Source organism: Mus caroli, unplaced genomic scaffold (assembly GCF_978045245.1).
Source record: "Mus caroli unplaced genomic scaffold, Mus_caroli_1 scaffold_2, whole genome shotgun sequence".
Lineage (NCBI taxonomy): Eukaryota > Metazoa > Chordata > Mammalia > Rodentia > Muridae > Mus > Mus caroli.
The window spans coordinates 64,321,389-64,337,548 of NW_028227257.1; positions in this window are offsets into that span (position 1 = coordinate 64,321,389).

Genomic DNA, 16,160 nt, shown 5'->3' on the forward strand with positions numbered 1-16,160 from the left:
GAGTGGATGAGAATGAAGATTTTCAACTCAAAGGACCAGCAAACATCTTCAACAAAATTATAGAAGAAAACTTCCCAAATCTAAAGAAAGAGATGCCCATGAACATACAAGAAGCCTACAGAACTCCAAATAGACTGGACCAGAAAAGAAATACCTCCCGACACATAATAATCAGAACAACAAATGCACTAAATAAAGATAGAATACTAAAAGCAGTAAGAGAAAAAGGCCAAGTAACATGTAAAGGCAAGCCTATCAGAATTACACCAGATTTTTCACCAGAGACTATGTAAGCCAGAAGATCCTGGACAGATGTTATACAGACACTAAAAGAACACAAATTCCAACCGAGGCTACTTTACCCAGCCAAACTCTCAATTAGCATAGATGGAGAAACCAAAGTATTCCAAGACAAAACCAAATTCACACCTTATCTTTCCACGAATCCAGCCTTTCAAAGGATAATAACAGAAAAAAAAAAAAAAAAACAATACAAGGACGGGAACCACACCCTAGAAAAAACAAGAAGGTAATCCCTCAACAAACCTAAAAGAAGACAGCCACAAGAACAGAATGCCAACTTTAACAACAAAAATAACAGGAAGGAACAATTACTTTTCCTTAATATCGCTTAATATTAATGGACTCAACTCCCTGATAAAAATACATAGACTAACAAACTGGCTACACAAACAAGACCCAACATTTTGCTGCTTACAGGAAACTCATCTCAGAGAAAAAGATAGACACTACCTCAGAATGAAAGGCTGGAAAACAATTTTCCAAGCAAATGGTAGGAAGAAACAAGCTGGAGTAGCCATTATAATATCTGATAAGATTGACTTCCAACCCAAAGTCATCAAAAAAGACAAGGAAGGGCACTTCATTCTCATCAAAGGTAAAATCCTCCAAGAGGAACTATCAATTCTGAATATCTATGCTCCAAATGCAAGGGCAGCCACATTCATTAAAGATACTTTAGTAAAGCTCAAACCACACATTGCTCCTCACACAATAATAGCGGGAGACTTCATCACACCACTTTCACCAATGGACAGATCATGGAAACAGAAACTAAACAGGGACACAGTGAAACTAACAGAGGTTATGAAACAAATGGATCTGACAGATATCTAAAGAGCATTTTATCCTAAAACAAAAGGATATACCTTCTTCTCAGCACCTCACAGTACCTTCTCCAAAATTGACCACATAATTGGTCACAAAACAGGCCTCAACATATACAAAAATATTGAAATTGTCCCATGCATCCTATCAGATCACCATGGACTAAGACTGATCTTCAATAACAAAATAAATAATAGAAAGCCAACACACACATGGAAACTAAACAACACTCTTCTCAATGATACCTTGGTCAAGGAAGGAATAAAGAAAGAAATTAAGGACTTTCTGGAGTTTAATGAAAATGAAGCCACAACATACCCAAACTTATGGGAGACATTGAAAGCATTTCTAAGAGGAAAACTCATAGCTCTGAGTGCCTCCAAAAGAAACTATAGAGAGCACACATTAGCAGCTTGACAACACACCTAAAAGCTCTAGAACGAAAGGAAGCAAATTCACCCAAGAGGAGTAGACGGCAAGAAATAATCAAACTCAGGGGTGTAATCAACCAAGTGGAAACAAGAAAAACAATTCAAAGAATCAACCAATCGAGGAGCTGGTTCTTTGAGAAAATCAACAAGATAGATAAACCCTTAGCCAGACTCACTAGAGGGCATAGGGAAAGTATTCTAATTAACAAAATCAGAAATGAAAAGGGAGACATAACAACAGACCCTGAAGAAATCCAAAACACCATCAGATCCTTCTACAAAAGGCTATACTCAACAAAACTGGAGAACCTGGATGAAATGGACATGTTTCTAGACAGATACCAGGTACCAAAGTTAAATCAAGTTCAGGTTAATGATCTAAATAGTCCCATATCCCCTAAAGAAATAGAAGCAGTCATTAATAGTCTCCCAACCAAGAAAAGCCCAGGACCAGATGGGTTTAGTGCAGAGTTCTATCAAACCTTCAAAGAAGATCTAATCCCAGTTCTTCACAAACTATTCCACAAAATAGAATCAGAAGGTACTCTACCCAACTCATTCTATGAAGCCACAATTACTCTGATACCTAAACCACATAAAGACCCAACAAAGATAGAAAACTTCAGACCAATTTCCCTTAAGAATATTGATGCAAAAATACTCAATAAAGTTCTCGCTAACCGAATTCAAGAACACATCAAAACAATCATCTATCCTGACCAAGTAGGTTTCATCCCAGGGATGCAAGGATGGTTCAATATACAAAAATCCATCAATGTAATCCATTATATAAACAAACTCAAAGACAAAAACCACATGATCATCTCGTTAGATGCTGAAAAAGCATTTGACAAAATTAAACACCCATTCATGATAAAACTCTTGGAAAGATCAGGAATTCAAGGCCCATACCTAACCATGATAAAAGCAATATACAGCAAACCAGTAGCCAACATCAATTAAATGGGGAGAAGCTGGAAGAAATCCCACTAAAATCGGGGACTAGACAAGGCTGCCCACTCTCTGCCTACCTATTCAACATTGTACTTGAAGTCCTAGCCAGAGCAATTATACAACAATAGGAGGTCAAGGCGATACAAATCGGAAAAGAAGAAGTCAAAATATCACTTTTTGCAGATGATATGATAGTATACATGAGTGACCCTAAAAATTCCACCAGAGAACTCCTAAGCCTGATAAATAGCTTCGGTGAAGTAGCTGGATATAAAATTAATTCAAGCAAGTCAATGGCCTTTCTATACACAAAGGATAAACAGGCAGAGAAGGAAATTAGGGAAACAACACCCTTCTCAATAGTCACAAACAATATAAAATACCTTGGCGTGATTCTAACTAAAGAAGTGAAAGATCTGTATGACAAGAACTTCAAGTCCCTGAAGAAAGAAATTAAAGAAAATCTCAGAAGATGGAAAGAACTCCCATGCTCATGGATTGGCAGGATCAACATTGTAAAAATGGATATCTTACCAAAAGCAATCTACAGATTCAATGCAATCCCCATCAAAATTCCAACTCAATTCTTCAACGAATTAGAAAGTGCAATCTGCAAATTCATCTGGAACAACAAAAAACCTAGGATAGCAAAAACTATTCTCAAGGATAAAAGAACCTCTGGTGGAATCAGCATGCCTGACCTAAAGCTGTACTACAGAGCAATTATGATAAAAACTGCATGGTACAGGTATAACGACAGACAAGTAGACCAATGGAACAGAATTGAAGACCCTGAGATCAACCCACATACCTATGGTCACTTGATCTTTGACAAGGGAGCAAAAACCATCCAGTGGAAAAAAGACAGCATTTTCAACAAATGGTGCTGGCACAACTGGCAGTTATCATGTAGAAGAATGCGAATTGATCCATTCCTATCTCCTTGTACTAAGGTCAAATCTAAGTGGATTAAGGAACTCCACATAAAATCAGAGACACTGAAACTTATAGAGGAGAAAGTAGGGAAAAGCCTCGAAAATATGGGTACAGGGGAAAAATTCCTGAATAGAACAGAAAAGACGTGTGCTGTAAGATCGAGAATCAATAAATGGGACCTCATAAAGTTGCAAAGCTTCTGCTAGGCAAAGACACCATCAATAAGACAAAACGACCACCAACAGATTGGGAAAGGATCTTTACCTATCCTAAATCAGATAGGGGACTAATATCCAATATATATAAAGAACTCAAGAATGTGGACTCCAGAAAATCAAATAACCCCATTAAAAAATGGGGCTCAGAACTGAACAAAGAATTCTCACCTGAGGAATACCGAATGGCAGAGAAGCACCTGAAAAAATGTTCAACATCCTTAATCATCAGGGAAATGCAAATCAAAACAACCCTGAGATTCCACCTCACAACAGTCAGAATGGCTAAGATCAAAAATTCAGGTGACAGCAGATGCTGGCGAGGATGTGGAGAAAGAGAAACACTCCTTCATTGTTGGTGGGATTGCAAGCTGGTACAACCACTCTGGAAATCAGTTTGGCAGTTCCTCAGAAAATTTGACATAATACTACCAGAGGATCCAGCAATACCTCTCCTGGGCATATATCCAGAAGATGTCCCAACCGGTAAGAAGGACACATGCTCCACTATGTTCATAGCAGCCTTATTTATAATAGCCAGAAGCTGGAAAGAACCCAGATGCCCCTCAACAGAGGAATGGATACAGAAAATGTGGTACATTTACACAATAGAGTACTACTCAGCTATTAAAAAGAATGAATTTATGAAATTCCTAAACAAATGGATGGATCTGGAGGGCATCATCCTGAGTGAGGTAACATATTCACAAAGGAACTCACACAATATGTACTCACTGATAAGTGGATATTAGCCCAAAAACTTAGGATACCCAAGATATAAGATACAATTTGTTAAACGCATGAAGCTCAAGAAGAACGAAGACCAAAGTGTGGACACTTTGCCCCTTCTTGGAATTGGGAACAAAACACCCATGGAAAGAGTTACAAAGATAAAGTTTGGAGCTGTGAAGAAAGGATGGACCATCTCAAGACTGCCATATCCAGTGATCCATCCCATAATCAGCTTCCAAACGGTGACACCATTGCATACACTAGCAAGATTTTGCTGAAAGGACCCAGATATAGCTGTCTCTTGTGAGACAATGCTGGGGCCTAGCAAACACAGAAGTAGATGCTCACAGTCAGCTATTGGATGGATCACAGGGTCCCCAATGGAGGAGCTAGAGGGAACTGCAACCCCATAGGTGGAACATTATTATGAACTAACCAGAACCCCAGAGCTCTTGACTCTAGCTGCATTTGTATCAAAAGATGGCCTAGTCGGCCATCACTGGAAACAGAGGCCCATTGGACTTGCCAACTTTATATGCCCCAGTACAGGGGAATGCCAGGGCAAAGGGGTGGGGGTGGGTGGGTGGGGGACTGGGTGGGGGGAGTGTATTGGGGACTTTTTGGATAGCATTGGAAATATAATTGAGGAAAATACCTAATTAAAAAAAAAAAAAGAAAATGAAGCCACAACATACCCAAACTTATGGGACGCAATGAAAGCATTTCTAAGAGGAAAACTCATAGCTCTGAGTGCCTCCAAAAAAAACTAGAGAGAGCACACATTAGCAGCTTGACAACACACTTAAAAGCTCTGGAACGAAAGGAAGTAAATTCACCCAAAAGGAGTAGACAGCAGGAAATAATCAAACTCAGGGGTGAAATCAACCGAGTGGAAACAAGAAGAACTATTCAAAGAATCAACCAATCAAGGAGCTGGTTCTTTGAGAAAATCAACAAGATAGATAAACCCTTAGTCAGACTCACTAGAGGGCACAGGGAAAGCATTCTAATTAACAAAATCAGAAATGAAAAAGGAGACGTAACAACAGATCCTGAAGAAATCCAAAACACCATCAGATCCTTCTACAAAAGGCTATACTCAACAAAACTGGAGAACCTGGATGAAATGGACACGTTTCTAGACAGATACCAGGTACCAAAGTTGAATCAAGATTAGGTTAGTGATCTAAACAGCCCTATATCCCCCAAAGAAATAAAAGCAGTCATTAATAGTTTCCCAACCAAAAAGAGCCCAGGACCAGATGGGTTTAGTGCAGAGTTCTATCAAACCTTCAAAGAAGATCTAATCCCAGTTCTTCACAAACTATTACACAAAATAGAAACAGAAGGTACTCTACCCAACTCATTCTATGAAGCCACAATTACTCTGATACCTAAACCACATAAAGACCCAACAAAGATAGAAAACTTCAGACCAATATCCCTTATGAATATTGATGCAAAAATACTCAATAAAGTTCTTGCTAACCGAATCCAAGAACACATCAAAACAATCATCCATCCTGACCAAGTAGGTTTCATCCCAGGGATGCAGGGATGGTTCAATATACGGAAATCCATCAATGTAATCCAGGATATAAACAAACTCAAAGACAAAAACCACATGATCATCTCATTAGATGCGGAAAAAGCATTTGACAAGATCCAACACCCATTCATGATAAAAGTCTTGGAAAAATCAGGAATTCAAGGCCCATACCTAAACATGATAAAAGAAATCTACAGCAAACCAGTAGCCAACATCAAAGTAAATGGTGAGAAGCTTGAAGCAATCCTTCTAAAATCAGGGACTAGACAAGGCTGTCCACTTTCTCCATACCTATTCAACATTGTACTTGAAGTCCTAGCCAGAGCAATTCGACAACAAAAGGAGATCAAAGGGATACAAATTGGAAAAGATGAAGTCAAAATATCACATTTTGCAGATGATATGATAGTATATATAAGTGACCCTAAAAATTCCACCAGAGAACTCCTAAACCTGATAAACAGCTTCGGTGAAGTAGCTGGATATAAAATTAACTCAAACAAATCAATGGCCTTTCTCTACACAAAGAATAAACAGGCTGAGAAAGAAATTAGGGAAACAACACCCTTCTCAATAGTCACAAATAATATAAAATATCTTGGCGTGACTCTAACTAAGGAAGTAAAAGATCTGTATAATAAAAACTTCAAGTCTCTGAAGAAAGAAATTATAGAAGATCTCAGAAGATGGAAAGATCTCCCATGCTCATGGATTGGCAGGATCAACATTGTAAAAATGGCTATCTTGCCAAAAGCAATCTACAGATTCAATGCAATCCCCATCAAAATTCCAAATCAATTCTTCAACGAATTAGAAAGTGCAATCTGCAAATTCATCTGGAATAACAAAAAACCTAGGATAGGAAAAACTTTCTCAAGGATAAGAGAACCTCTGGTGGAATCATCATGCCGAACCTAAAGCTTTACTACAGAGCAATTGTGATAAAAACTGTGTGGTACTGGTATAGTGACAGACAAATAGACCAATGGAATAGAATTGAAGACCCAGAAATGAACCCACACACCTACGGTCACTTGATCTTCGACAAGGGAGCTAAAAACATCCAGTGGAAGAAAGACAGCATTTTCAACAAATGGTGCTGGCACAACTGGTTGTTAACATGTAGAAGAATGCGAATCGATCCATTCCTATCTCCTTGTACTAAGGTCAAGTCTAAGTGGATCAAGGAACTTCACATAAAACCAGAGACACTGAAACTTATAGAGGAGAAAGTGGGGAAAAGCCTTGAAGATATGGGCACAGGGGAAAAATTCCTGAATAGGACAGTAATGGCTTGTGCTGTAAGATCGAGAATTGACGAGTGGGACCTCATGAAACTACAAAGCTTCTGCAAGGCTAAAGACACCATCAATAAGACAAAAAAACCACCAACAGATTGGGAAAGGATCTTCACCTATCCTAAATCAGATAAGGGTCTAATATCCAATATATATAAAGAACTCAAGAAGGTGGACTCCAGAAAGTCAAATAACCCCATTAAAAAATGGGGCTCAGAACTGAACAAAGAATTCTCACCTGAGGAATACCGAATGGCAGAGAAGCACCTGAAAAAATGTTCAACATCCTTAATCATCAGGGAAATGCAAATCAAAACAACCCTGAGATTCCACCTCACACCAGTCAGAATGGCTAAGATCAAAAATTCAGGTGACAGCAGATGCTGGCGAGGATGTGGAGAAAGAGGAACACTCCTCCATTGTTGGTGGGATTGCAAGCTTGTACAACCACTCTGGAAATCAGTCTGGCGGTTCCTCAGAAAATTGGACATAGTACTACCGGAGGATCCAGCAATACCTCTCCTGGGCATATATCCAGAAGATGTCCCAACCGGTAAAAAGGACACATGCTCCACTATGTTCATAGCAGCCCTATTTATAATAGCCAGAAGCTGGAAAGAACCCAGATGTCCCTCAACAGAGGAATGGATACAGAAATTATGGTACATTTACACAATGGAGTACTACTCAGCTATTAAAAAGAATGAATTTATGAAATTCCTAGCCAAATGGATGGACCTGGAGGGCATCATCTTGAGTGAAGTAACACAATCACAAAAGAACTCACACAATATGTATTCACTGATAAGTGGATATTAGCCCAAAACTTAGGATACCCAAGATATGAGATACAATTTGCTAAACGCATGAAACTCAAGAAGAATGAAGACCAAAGTGTGGACACTGTGCACCTTCTTAGAATTGGGAACAAAACACCCAGGGAAGGAGTTACAGAGGCAAAGTTGGTAGCTGTGATGAAAGGATGGACCATTTAGAGACTGCCGTATCCAGGGATCCATCCCATAAGCAGCTTCTAAACGCTGACACCATTGCATACACTAGCAAGATTTTGCTGAAAAAACCCAAATATAGCTGTCTCTTGTGAGACGATGCCGGGGCCTAGCAAACACAGGAATGGATGTTCACAGTCAGCTATTGGATGTATCACAGGGCTCCCAATGGAGAAGCTAGAGAAAGTACCCAAGGAGCTAAAGGGATCTGCAACCCTATTGTTGGAACAACATGATGTACTAACCAGAACCCCGGAGCTCTTGTCTCTAGCTGCATATGTATCGAAAGATGGTCTAGTCGGCCATCACTGGAAAGAGAGGCCCATTGGACTTGCAAACTTTATATGCCCCAATATAGGGGAATGCCAGGGCCAAAAGAATGGGAATGGGTGGGTAGGGAAGTGGGGGGCGCTATGGGGGACTTTTGGGATAGCATTGGAAATGTAATTGAGGAAAATATGTAATAAAAATATTAAAAATCAAAAAAATATTAAATATTAAAAAAAAAAAGAATTCGAATTGATCCATTCCTATCTCCTTGTACTAAGGTCAAGTCTAAGTGGATCAAGGAACTTCACATAAAACCAGAGACACTGAAACTTATAGAGGAGAAAGTGGGGAAAAGCTTTGAAGATATGGGCACAGGGGAAAAATTCTTGAATAGAACAGCAATGGCTTGTGCTGTAAGATCGAGAATTGACAAGTGGGACCTCATGAAACTGCAAAGCTTCTGCTAGGCAAAAGACACCATCAATAAGACAAAAAGACCACCAACAGATTGGGAAAGGATCTTTACCTATCCTAAATCAGATTAGGGACTAATATCCAATATATATAAAGAACTCAAGAATGTGGACTCCAGAAAATCAAATAACCCCATTAAAAAATGGGGCTCAGAACTGAACAAAGAATTCTCACCTGAGGAATACCGAATGGCAGAGAAGCACCTGAAAAAATGTTCAACATCCTTAATCATCAGGGAAATGCAAATCAAAACAACCCTGAGATTCCACCTCACACCAGTCAGAATGGCTAAGATCAAAAATTCAGGTGACAGCAGATGCTGGCGAGGATGTAGAGAAAGAGGAACACTCCTCCACTGTTGGTGGGATAGCAAGCTTGTACAACCACTCTGGAAATCAGTCTGGCGGTTCCTCAGAAAATTGGACATAGTACTACCAGAGGATCCAGCAATACCTCTCCCGGGCATATATCCAGAAGATGTCCCAACCGGTAAAAAGGACACATGCTCCACTATGTTCATAGCAGCCTTATTTATAATAGCCAGAAGCTGGAAAGAACCCAGATGTCCCTCAACAGAGGAATGGATACAGAAATTATGGTACATTTACACAATGGAGTACTACTCAGCTATTAAAAAGAATGAATTTATGAAATTCCTAGCCAAATGGATGGACCTGGAGGGCATCATCTTGAGTGAGGTAACACAATCACTAAGGAACTCACACAATATGTATTCACTGATAAGCGGATATTAGCCCAAAACTTAGGATACCCAAGATATAAGATACAATTTGCTAAACACATGAAACTCAAGAAGAATGAAGACCAAAGTGGAGTTGAATCCATTGATATTAAGAGATATTAAGGAAAAGTAATTGTTGTTTCCTGTTATTTTTGTTGTTAAAGTTGGCATTCTGTTCTTGTGGCTGTCTTCTTTTAGGTTTGTTGAGGGATTACCTTCTTGTTGTTTCTAGGGCGTGGTTCCTGTCCTTTTATTGGTTTTTTTCCTGTTATTACCCTTTGAAGGGCTGGATTCGTGGAAAGATAAGGTGTGAATTTGGTTTTGTCGTGGAATACTTTGGTTTCTCCATCTATGTTAATTGAGAGTTTGGCTGGGTATAGTAGCCTGGGCTGGAATTTGTGTTCTTTTAGTGTCTGTATAACATCTGTCCAGGATCTTCTGGCTTTCATAGTCTCTGGTGAAAAATCTGGTGTAATTCTGATAGGCTTGCCTTTATATGTTACTTGGCCTTTTTCTCTTACTGCTTTTAGTATTCTATCTTTATTTAGTGCATTTGTTGTTCTGATTATTATGTGTCAGGAGGTATTTCTTTTCTGGTCCAGTCTATTTGGAGTTCTGTAGGCTTCTTGTATGTTCATGGGCATCTCTTTCTTTAGATTTGGGAAGTTTTCTTCTATAATTTTGTTGAAGATGTTTGCTGGTCCTTTGAGTTGAAAATCTTCATTCTCATCCACTCCTATTATCCGTAGGTTTGGTCTTCTCTTTGTGTCCTGTATTTCTTGCATGTTTTGAGTTAGGATCTTTTTGCGTTTTACATTTTCCTTGATTGTTGTGCCGATGTTCTCTGTGGAATCTTCTGCACCTGAGATTCTCTCTTCCATCTCTTGTATTCTGTTGCTGATGCTGGTATCTATGGTTCCAGATTTCTTTTCTAGTTTTTCTATCTCCAGTGTTGCCTCATTTTGGGTTTTCTTTATTGTGTCTACTTACCTTTTTAGGTCTAGTATGGTTTTGTTCATTTCCATCATCTGTTTGGATGTGTTTTCCTGTTTTTCTTTAAGGACTTCTACCTGTTTTATTGTGTTATCCTGTTTTTCTTTAAGGACTTCTACCTGTTTGATTGTGTTGTCCTGTTTTTCTTTAAGGACTTGTAACTCTTTAGCCATGTTCTCCTGTAATTCTTTAAGTGAGTTATTAAAGTCCTTCTTGATGTCCTCTACCATCATCATGAATATGATATGCTTTTAGATCCGTGTCTAGCTTTTCTGGTGTGTTGGGGTGCCCTGGACTGGGCGAAGTGGGAGTGCTGGGTTCTGAAGATGGTGAGTGGTCTTGGTTTCTGTTAGTAAGATTATTACGTTTACCTTTTGCCATCTGGTAATCTCTGGGGTTAGTTGTTATCGTTGTCACTGTTTAAAGATTGGAGCAGACTCTGTGTTCCACTCACCCGAAGTCTCAAAATCCTGTGGCGGGTGTCGTGGGTAGCTGGCGGGTGTCAGCCGACCCTGCGCTCTAGCTACCCAGGTGCTGGTCAGACCCAATGAGGTTTGTGGCCCTACTCAGGCCAGATTTCTGCCTCCCCAACCAAAGCAGTCTCAGGTCCCACGTGATTGGCCTGGAGCAGAAGCTGTGTTCCACTCACCAGAAGTCTCAAAATCCTGTGGTGGGGGTCGTGGGTAGCTGGCGGGTGTCAGCCGACCCTGCGCTCTAGCTACCCAGGTGCTGGTCAGGCCGGAAGAGGCCTGTGGCCCTACTCAGGCCGGTTTTCTGCTTCCCTAACTAATGCAGTCTCAGTTCCCGCGCACAATTGGATTGGAGCAGAAGCTGTGTTCCACTCACCAGAAGTCTTAAGATCCTGTGGCGGGTGTTGTGAGTAGCTGGCCACAAAAATTTTTAAATAATAAAAGTAAAACTTTAAGTTTGACTTTTTAAAAGAAAAAAGATCCCATTTAAAGTAGATTTTAATTAATACTAACTATCCTCTAGTCTTGAGAATTTTGTACATTTATAGAATAAAGTAGATCTTGTCTACCTCATCACCCTTTCAGCTCCCCTCAAACCTCTATCAACACAGGCCCAACAAAATCCTATGTCCGTCTCTTTTTTATATTGGATATTTTTTTTATTTACAATGTGTACTGGCTAGTTTTGTGTCAACTTGACACAGCTGGAGTTACCACAGAGAAAGGAGCTTCAGATGAGGAAATGCCTCCATGAGATCCAGCTGTAAGGCATTTTCTCAATTAGTGATCAAGGGGGAAAGGCCCCTTGTGGGTGGGACCATCTCTGGGCTGGTAGTCTTGGTTCGATGAGAGAGCAGGCTGAGCAAGCCAGGGGAAGCAAGCCAGTAAGGAACATCCCTCCATTGCCTCTGTATCAGCTCCTGCTCCCTGACCTGTTTGAGTTCCAGTCCTTACTTCCTTGGTGATGAACAGCAGTATGGAAGTGTAAGCCGAATAAACCCTTTCCTCCCCAACTTGCTTCTTGGTCATCATGTTTGTGCAGGAATAGAAACCCTGACTAAGACACAATGTTATCGCCTTTCCCACCCCACCCCCCAACTCTCTATCCCATTGCTGCCTCCCCACTCCTGCTTCTATGAGGGTGTTCCCCTACCCACCCACCTACTCCAGCCTCCCTGCCTGGAATTCCCCTACACTGGGGCATCCACTCAGCCTTCACAGGGCCAAGGACCTCTCCTCCCAATGATGTCTGACAAGGCCATCCTCTGCTACACGTGTGGCTGGAGCCATGGGTCCCTCCATGTGTGCTCCTTGATTGGTGGCTTAGTCTCTGGGAGCTCGGTGAGGTCTGGTTGGTTGCTATTGTTCTTCCTATGGGCTGCAAACCCCTTCAGCTCCTTCAGTTCTTTCTCTAACTCCTCCACTGGGAACCCCTTGCTTAATCCAATGGTTGGCTAAGAGCATCCACCTCTGTATTTGTCAGGCTCTGGCAGAGCCTCTCAGGAGACAGCTATATCAGGCTCCTACCAGCAACCACTTCTTGGCATCCACAATAGTGTCTGGGTTTGGTGACAGTATATGGAGTGGATGCCCAGGTGGGACAGTCTCTGAATGGCCTTTCCTTCAGTCTCTGCTCCACACTTTGTCTCTGTATTTGCTCCTGTGAGTGTTTTGTTCCCCTTTCTAAGAAGGACTGAAGCACCTACACTTTGGTCTTCCTTCTTCCTGCGATTCACATGGTCTGTGAATTGTATCTTAGACATTCTGAGCTTTGGGGCTAATATCCACTTATCAGTGAGTGCATATCATGTGTATTCTTTAGTGATTTAGTTATCTCACTCGGGATATTTTCTAGTTTCATTCATTGGCCTAAGATAGAACTGTGTCTCTAGTTGCATATGTAACAGAGGATGGCTTAGTTGGCCAGCAGTGGGAGGAGAGGCCCTTGGTCTTGTGAAGATCATATGCCCCAGTACAGGGGAATGCCAGGGCAAGGAAGTGGGAGTGGGTGGGCTGGAGAGCAGGGCAGGGGGAGGGTATAGGGGGCTTTTGGGATAGCATTTGAAATGTAAATGAAGAAAATATCTAATAGGAAAAAACATTGTGGGCTGGTGAGATGGCTCAGTGGGTAAGAGCACCCGACTGCTCTTCCGGAGGTCCGAAGTTCAAATCCCAGCAACCACATGGTGGCTCACAACCACCCGTAATGATATCTGATGCCCTCTTCTGGTACAATCAATCAATCAATCAATAAATCAATAAATCTTTAAAAAAAAAAACATTGTGTAGAAAAAAAAAGAATTTCATGAATTCATTGTTTTTTAATAGCTGAGTAGTATTCCATTGTGTAAATGTACCACATGTTTGTATCCATTCTTCTATTGAAGGACATCTGGGTTGTTTCCAGTCTGGCTATTATAAATAAGGCTGCTATGAACATAGTGTATCATGTCCTTGTTATATGTTGGAGAATCTTGTGAGTATATGGCTAGGGGTAGTATAGCTGACATCCACCTCACACTAGGCAGAATGGCTAAGATCAAAAACTCAGGTGACAGAAGATGCTGGCGAGGATGTGGAGAAAGAGGAAGACTTCTCCATTGCTGGTGGGATTGCAAGCTGGTACAACCACTCTGGAAATCAATCTAGTAGTTTCTCAGAAAATTGGACACAGTATTACTTGAGGACCCAGCTATACCACTCCTGGGCATATTTCCTCTTATTTTTAAATAACTAACTAAGGACAATTAGTGCTGCCTATGTGTTAAAAATAATGCTATAATTTAAAATTTGAATTTAAATAAATAACTGTAAAACATGAGGGTAAGGGTTTTAATTGTGCAGAGAGTGGAAGGAAAATACAAAAGAAGAGGGAGGGGGGGAGGGAAACCAACCCAAACAATGTTTTTAAAATACATCACCAGTAGGCAGAAGCAGGTGGGTCTCCGTGAGTTCTTTGCCAGTCTGGTCTACATAGTGAGTTCCAGGATAGCCTAGGCAGTGTAAAGTGATCCTGTCTCAAACACATATAGAATTGAAATGAAGTTATAGACTACTTTGGCTGACAATACTCCCCTCAAAGAGCCATAGACTATCAAACAAAAACCTCAGTATCAAATGTGAGAAACTCCGGTTTTGAGTTTTTGGTCTGAGGAGTTCATAAAACTCACAAAACAATATCGGTTATTGCTTTGGTCCTGTATTTCCACCAAGAGTTTGAAGGTCTGTTCCTATTGCTGAAGACATCAAGCACTGGTAAATCTTCTGTTAGTGTGTGTCTCCTAGAAATGTCAGAGAAGCCTCAACCATGCTACCTCAACAACATAGCTGCCTAAACAAGACCTGAACAATACAACGCCAACAGACATGCTAACGTTGGAAGGGGGAAATCACATGGCTGAAGCAATAGCTTGCAGGGTTGAGCTAAACTAAGTTCTTAAGAAATCAAAGGATAAGCAAAATGAAAAATGCAGAAAGATGACAGTATGTTTCTAACATGACAATGCCTCTAATAGCAAGAATCAGAGTCTTATCGATCATTCTTCTAACTGACTGTTTAAAGAGCATAGAAACAGAAGGATACAACTTAAATTATTTATGCCAAATAATAGAGTCATTCTCATTTTATGTTAACTCAAATATATATTTAGTATTGCCACAAATATGACAAATTCCTAGAAATTTGGACAATAACAGTGAATGAGACAAAACACGATACCAGCTCCTATGAATCTTCCATTCCTGCCCTCTGTGTTTTAAAGCAGATCTTATATCTAACTCTATATTTAATGGAAATATAGTTCTGAAATAAAGTATTGTTCACATTCAATTGTTAGTATCACTAGGGACCTATTAACGTTGAATACTTTTTCTTGCAATGTAAGATTTGAATGTAAAAATAGAAGACAATATAAATTATTTATACATTATCTTACTTTCATGCCTAATATAATATTCACATGAATGAAAAAATTATCCTCAATTTTCAGTTGGTACAAGATGAAGCAAAATCCCTTCAGCAGAAGGCATGAAGGTGATTTTACCTCTCAAAATGTTTTTCTGTTTTGTTTTATTTCATTTGAACTCCTCCTGGAGGTACGTGTGTACAAGTGTGTATATGTGGGTATATGTACATGCATGTATGTATGTAGATATGTGTGAGCATATGTGTGGATATGTATGCACACAAGAATGTCTATGTATGTATGTATAGGTGAGGGGCTGTGTGGGAGTGAGTCAATGAGTGAGTATACACATGTGTACATGCATACATTCCATAAATATGCTCAGTTGATGGCCCAATCTATATTTTCAGATAGTTTTTCTAAGCATAACATAAATGAGAAATCTTAAGTGCTCTGGTTCAAGGATTATTTTAATATGTGCTGCCATCTGGAATAAAAACCTAGAATAAATACAGGACATACTCATATCCAGAGACTATTGCTCAAATTTTCTGCCCTGCGTTTTCATCTGTCTTGATACATGGTGAGATACTCTCTTCTGTTTGTGTTATATGGTACATCTTTAAATAAATATATCGTATTTTATATCTTCAGCTTGATGCTGAGGGGGTATTTTAATTTTTTCCTATTTGGGCTATTGGAAATGATGCAGTAGATATTCTTACATCTTTTGTTTGATCTTCTGTTCATTTCTGTTGGGTAAATGCCCAGAAGTAGAATTTTGTGACAGGGTGATGTATAAATTGAGGTAAATACAGCTAATTAATTCCTGAGGATGTGCGTTCTCACCTCTTGGTTCTCTGACCAGACTCAGACCTTAGTGACATCACACACCTTTGCTCTCCATTAACATTGTTGGGTTGTTCTTATGTCTTAATATCCATATTTATACCTCTAAGTTTTAATTTTTTTAAGTTGCATTTTGAGCAACTTCTCAAGTCACTGCCTTTTGAAGAGTCCCTGGTGAGGGTGTTCAAGCCTTGCACATGTCTT